Raw genomic sequence first — 6,330 nt, 5'->3', positions numbered from 1 at the left:
TCGAAACATTCGGTATGCGAGCCAACTCTCGAGAAACCTAGGAGTGTCGAGATATGCATGCCGAATTTGTCAGCGAGCACATCTCACAGGTCATCGCCTGGTCCTTAGTTAGGTCGGCAAGCCCTCGAGGGAGGTCGCGCCTTGCATCAAGGTCACTTCGGCTGGTGACGAGGTTCTACAATTCGACCTTGGACAAGGTGCTGCAAAACGACATAAATTGTGGTTGAGGTTGCTAGGTTGGTGGTAAAGGCAGGTCGCCAAGTTGGGGCGAAGACGAACTACGGCCTAGGACTCCATCGTTTAGGTGGCATTTGGGTGCCGTCCAACTATTTTGGGATGCCGTGTCATGAGGTTATTGGAGGGCCAAATCTGCCCTCATCAGTTTTAGGTCCACAAGTCGGGCTGGCAAGACACGATCAAGTGGGCTGTGCCATCCACGGCTCGACCCTGCGTGGCCCATATATATATATATAAATTATATTCTATATATTATTATATATTTATAATTTATATAATATATAATATATTATTTATTATATATAAATATATAAATAATATGGAGCCCCGAGCGATTTTGCTTCCCTCTTCTTAAATATCAATGACCCATAAAAACCCGAAAAACAAATTTGAAGTCCCGCGCGCAACTTCATACCCTCTCTCTCAAAACACGAAAATAATGGAGATTGGACTTTTTCTCTCGTCTCTACTTTTTTCTTTGTTTCCCTCTCTGAAACCCTAGCATGAGCCAACTTGAAGAAGCCCTCCGCCTCTTTCTGTCTTCCTCTTGTTGCGAGTACTAGGTGAGAGTGGCCATGGAGCTGATGGAGGAGAATCTCATTTATTGAGATTGAAGACTTGGATGGCTGATTAGGGGAATCCATTTCCTGACGTTGAAGAAATATTGGATGAGTTCAGGGTCTGCCATTTTTCGCGCCAGGATCTTCCCGTTAGAATGGAAAGTGGAGAATTGTATCCAGACGCTCCCTCTGCGGCAGTGGTATAGTTTTTTTGTCAGTTATCTAAATTTTTTATGGGATATCTTGGTGTAGTCTTTTCGTTTATGGTGTAAAAATTGTGGAGAGGAGATTTGGGAGATGATGGGGCGGTTTGTGTTCTGATACGAGTTGTGAGGAACTTCTTCCCCCCTTGATATATACTACAAGTGTTTGCAGAGGTTTCAAGGTATTTAGATGCAACAAGTACTTCATCTAGTAAATACTTGGACAAGCATCTATTTCCTTGTGCATGTGAAGTTTCGGGACATCTACAGGGGCATGATGAGAGAAGATAATATAAGTTTTTTTTTTTTTTTTTCAATAATTTGATAACCATTCATTGTTCTAGTTCTACTATGTGGAATGCTATATCTCTTATTGGAGTTTCATGGTTTTCTTTTTTGTTTCTTATTACTTCTCTTGGAATTAATTTTCTATTATGACTTATATGGAGCAGCCTTCTGTTTCTGCAAATATTGGAAAGCCTAATAAGGCCATAAAAAAAGGACAGCTGCAGTTCTGATGATAACTCGGATGAAAGTTCTGATGATGGACCTTCAAAGGCACAGTTGGTGAAGAAGGTAAAATTAGAGCTTCACGAATGTGGGATAAGTAAATGACATGTTTAAGCTAACCAATGGACAATATGTTGGAATACTCACTTGACTACTTGTTCCTTTAACTCTCTTCCATTTGAACTTTCGAAAAATTTTCCACTGATTAAACCTTGTTTCTTAACAGCCTACCAAGGTATCAAAGGAGAGTAGCAGTTCTGATGAGGAGTCACCTTAGGAGGAAAGTGAGGAGGAGCAAGACACCAGGACTCCAAAGAAAAATGTATGTTGTTCCCCAGTAAATCCTTATTTGCTTATGTATCTTTTAAGTAAGATATTGCTATTGAATTATCGCATTGTTAAATTGTTACTGAAAATTTATTTGGGCTTATGAGTGGGATTGTATTTACTGGATTGTATTATTCCATGTGGTATGACAAGATATGATATCAAGTTTGCCAAAGGATCTTCAGTTAAAAGCATGTTCTTTATTATTCTTTTGTAGATTGTGTACTTTTAGTCTCTGTATTTTGCATTCTATTATCTGTCTATCTCCTAATTGCTTATGAAAACATATAGATTTTGTTTTTAATTAAAAAAATTAACCATTGATACCTCTTTGAATGTAAGGATCAGGAAGTGTGTGCTGGCTGAAAGTAGCAACTCATTGTGATCATCATCTAAGAGCTAGATTCCAAATATATGCAGTTGGATAAATCAGTCCTGTTTTGCCATTCTGTTTTGTTTAATGCCATATCTATTGTATGACATGCATTTTCCCTTATATACATGTGTAGTTGAGTTTTAAGCTAAGTCTTGGAACTCTCTCTAGGGGATGGCATTAATGGGTCAGAAACTGAGATCCTGAACATGGAAGTAAACACATTCCACAGGAATCTTGAAAAATTGCATGAAATGAATAAGTGAATTGTGTTCTCCTGGTCCTCACAAAGGCAACATCTGGAAGCCATGTTAAAGCCTTTGGATTTCAAGTGATTGGTTGTCAAAATGTTGTCCATTGCTATTAGCCAAGCCAGAGCCTCGACTCTTGGAGGAACTGGGTTTCCCCAGATGCTCTTAATGTTGTTCACATCTGAGATAGATCTGTTGAGAGCTAGATAACATGAGTTTACTGTAAACTTGCCATTAATTCTTGCACTCTTGTCTTTGAGCTGAATTGTAGGTTTTACACCCTCCAGTTTCTCTAAGAGAGATGCATTCTTGAACTTCTCTGTTGAATAAAGGCTTCATGAATTTCGGACTCTAGATCAATTGCTCTCCCCTCCTTTCATAGTAGCCACTGATAGTGACTTTAGCCTCTGTTAATTTATACAGTCCCGGGCATAAATCACAAAGCCTTCCCACCCCATTCCACTTATCCTCCCAAAACCTGAATTTAGATCCATCCCCTACTACAAATATGGTTAGGTCCTTGAATTCCTTGTTAAAAGTCATGATCCCCTTCCACACGCTCACCCCATAGGAATCCCTCACCTACTTTGATTCCCAATCGAATATCATGCAAAACTATTTGAATACATGAGATTGGGATGGCTTTTGTAAATTTAGGATATTGATGCATGTTTCCTTTCTCCTTGTACATTAAGAGACTTAGGATAAAGTTCCCCCCCCCCCCCCCCCGAAAAAAAAAAAAGTTAGCTTGTAGCCTTGACTTCTAAATAAAATCATCCATAGTGATTCTGTACTCTACAAAATCTCTTCTGGAAAGTATCCTACAGTTCATTATGACTGTTATAATCTCCTTTTTGGCTAAACAATCAGTATTTAATTAATTAGGTAAAAAATAATAGAAAAAGTACAAATTGGTTAAAAAACAGAAAGTGTAGTACACAAAGAGAGCTAGCCCCCTTCTACCCTCCCTAAACATACAATCTTCTCAAGAAAGATGAACAAAACTAACCTGGGTAGCAAATACTCTCAATACAAAACTTCATATTGACTCTTTCTGGCGAAAGCATCATCAAGTGCTAATCTAGGGACCCATATGAAGCTTGATTTTAAGCTAGCAATTGTTGCACTAGCCCCATTTGATGTGATGTCTTAAATGTCATGGACCTAGAGATCCATTTCTAAACCAGTTGATAATTGTTTGCAAGTCCTCCTTCCACTTTTAAGTTGCAATATTCCAATTGCAGAATAAAAAGCAACTATGTTTAACATACCTGAGTATACTACTGGCATCTTCCCATTATCAGGTTAATTCAATTTGATATACAAAATGTGACTCAATTTAAAGAATTTTGGAGGGAATATTTTAGGAGGAGAGAGAGAGAGAAGAGATGATGAGGAGAGAGAGGGATGAAAAAAAAGTGGGAATAGAGAAGAAAGAATGGGGAAGAGAGGAGGAAAGAGACCACGAACAAAACCTTTTAATGAAGGAACCAAAATCCTGAGTTTCCAGCCTTTTATTCAAACCCATCTCACTTTACTTATTATAGCTTACAGGTATTAAATCTGAAAATTGTTGGAAAATAAGTACAAACACTTTTATTGGTAAACAAGCATTAAAGCTTGGTTAGGTTTCACAATACGGAAAGCAAGTTTATATTTCAACTATAAATAAGCTAGAGCAATAGTTGCATGCCATTTTGATATCTGTCAATCAAAAACATTTCATGCTGAAATAGCGATGGTACCAAACCACCTCTAAATTGATCAAAATATCATTCCAGCCTTGTCTTTGACTAGTTCAAGTGTGTTTAAAATAAAATAATTTAATTGGATTTCCATAATAGAAATTAAAAGAATAGAAAGGCTTAATCTGAGGTAAGGATTCCATTATTAATTCTCATTTAATCAGCTGAGATGTGCATCTAATCGGCATGAGATGGATTATATCTTAGCTCTGGGCCATCTGTTTACTGGATGTGCATCTTGAGCATATGAGATCGAATCAGTTTTGAAGGGCCTATTCAACCAATCTGAATCCAATATAGATCACCATTACCTTGTACTTATTGTTGTCTTTATTCCCTGTGTGCAGTTACAGTTGTGTTGTGCAGAGGGTGGAGAGAATTTCAATCCCAACTTTAGTCGATGTTCAAACTTTTATATACCCACAATGCCCCTTTTACCTATAAAAGTTCCATTTCCATTCTCTCTCTCTTCCTCTCTAAAAGAAGTCTTTGTTTAAATCCACCTTGAGCTCATAGGTCAATGTACATCTTTAGTTCTAGCTCATTGTTATAGGAAAGCTAATAGATGTAAGATGGATTAGTTAATATATCCTTTAATCAAAACTGCTGTAGTCATTACTTTGATCATCCTCTTATTGATATTGTATCTATAATGTGAGAATATGATTGGTATTTTGCAGTGGTATATGCTTGTTATAATCACTTGTTCGGTTTCCTACTTTGGAGAGAGAGAGAGGGTCATTTGTTTTTGATAAGTAAAGATGTATTTATTTACACAAGAAAAGGCCATCTCCATAATGTGATTTCTAACTTATTTTCTATTATTTTCTTATAGGTTGGACATGGTAAAAGAGGACACTTCACACGTGTGGATGGAGACATTTGATCAAATTTTACACATCATTTTTTTTTGGGGATTGAGTTTCATGTTTTTAAGAACCTTGAATTAATAGCAAACACATGGATGTTAAAGCACCTTGAGATATAATTCATTTTTATTATATAATCTTTTAATGGAATTTTAAATTTAAGTTTATCTTATATTATGAACTATTTGTGCTTTTACTCAATATAGGAAATAAGGCTTCAAAAAATAATGAAAAACATTTAGGATATAGTTTCATAAGTTAATATATTTAGCTACAGTCAATGAAAACCGTTGGTAAACGTATTTTAGCAGTTCACGTCCGTAGCCATAAATTGTTCTTCTACTACTGACAATGTGAATCGTAGCTATAGGTTATTTTTTTAGCTACAGCCAGTTAATATTTGTAGCTATAGAGTGATGCCTTTTGCTATACAACTTGGGTTTGTAGTTATAAATCCAAATTTTGTAGCTATGGACATTCACAAAACCGTAGCTAGAAAGTCAACTTTATAGCTACAGATGACTTAAAAACCGTAACTACAAATGCATATGTAATTATTTAGATTAGGCTTTAGCCACATAAAATCTGTAGCTATAGGTTAGTTGTAGCTATGGATACATTCAACCGTAGCTATTGCCTATAACCACTATGACTACAACTACTATATCTTGACCATAGCTAGTCCATAGCTATATACCTATAGTTATGGTTTTTTGCATCTATAGCTACGGTTTTGTTTGTAGCTATAAGCCTATTTTCTTGTAGGAACTTGAGCCGATTTATGTCTAAATTGGTCGAAAAGTGTTTACCCTTCTTTAAGGAAACAAAGAAGAACCAAGACTTTGAGTGGAAAGAAGAGTATAGCTCGCCTTAGATGAGTTTAAAAGATACCTAAGTTCACCTCCCTTATTGACTAGACTTGAGACCGGGGATGAGCTTAAGCTCTATCTCTCCATGAGTGACGTGGTAATCAGCTCAATCCTGATAAGAGAAATAGGGTAAGTTCAATGACCTATCTACTATGTGAGCAAGGTCCTGCACGCTACTAAGACAAGGTACCCGGACATTGAAAAGCTAGCCTTTGCATTAGTGTTGGCAACCCGAAAGCTAAGACCATACTTCTAGGCCCACACTATCATAGTCCTGACTGATTGACTTTTGAGGCAAATCCTCCAAATGCCTAAGGTCTCAGGGAGACTAAAAAAGTGAGCGATCGAGCTAAGTGAATATGATATCCATTATGAGCCGTGACCAG

The 6,330-nt window shown here is 36.9% G+C and overlaps 1 long non-coding RNA gene across 1 annotated transcript; it reads left to right on the top strand.

Moving 5' to 3' along the window:
- Positions 1–615: 615 nt before the first annotated feature.
- Positions 616–5,247, top strand: LOC148866856 (uncharacterized). The gene is made up of 4 exons (XR_016110461.1): positions 616–997; positions 1,453–1,576; positions 1,737–1,832; positions 5,042–5,247. It is a non-coding gene; the product is annotated as an uncharacterized LOC148866856 (long non-coding RNA).
- Positions 5,248–6,330: the final 1,083 nt, after the last annotated feature.

Source organism: Nelumbo lutea, chromosome 3 (assembly GCF_056320005.1).
Source record: "Nelumbo lutea isolate HS-2025 chromosome 3, American lotus-T2T, whole genome shotgun sequence".
Lineage (NCBI taxonomy): Eukaryota > Viridiplantae > Streptophyta > Magnoliopsida > Proteales > Nelumbonaceae > Nelumbo > Nelumbo lutea.
The sequence above is the reverse complement of the archived record's forward strand: the minus strand, read 5'-3'. Positions and strand labels throughout refer to the sequence as shown.